Raw genomic sequence first — 284 nt, forward strand, 5'->3', positions numbered from 1 at the left:
GAAATCATAGATAATATTGAGGTGTTTTGCAACTTAAGTGTAACGTTAGAGGATTGGGAGCTATTGCAACTTAAGCAACGTCTGCTGCTGCCTTACCTTTGAGAGACAACTGATGCGTGATCACTGAAGCAGCTGCAGTTAGCAAGTGCTTTCGGAGTGAGAGTGAATTCCGCTTTGATTGGTCGGACTCGTGACTCCCAACAAATCAGACGAGCGGTGGGCGGAGACTGCTTTAGGCCGCAGAGTGGTGAGTTCTGACAGGCTGCATCAGAGCCAAATAGCGC

General features: G+C 48.6%; 1 protein-coding gene across 1 annotated transcript in view; it reads right to left on the minus strand.

Annotated features, from left to right (window-relative positions):
- Nucleotides 1–284, minus strand: part of nup54 (nucleoporin 54) — a 22,351-nt gene that overhangs the window by 10,814 nt on the left and 11,253 nt on the right. The gene's annotated exons all lie outside the window — the stretch shown is intronic.

This window comes from Sinocyclocheilus grahami, unplaced genomic scaffold (genome assembly GCF_001515645.1).
Source record: "Sinocyclocheilus grahami isolate Dianchi unplaced genomic scaffold, SAMN03320097.WGS_v1.1 scaffold2360.1, whole genome shotgun sequence".
Classification (NCBI taxonomy): Eukaryota; Metazoa; Chordata; class Actinopteri; order Cypriniformes; family Cyprinidae; genus Sinocyclocheilus; species Sinocyclocheilus grahami.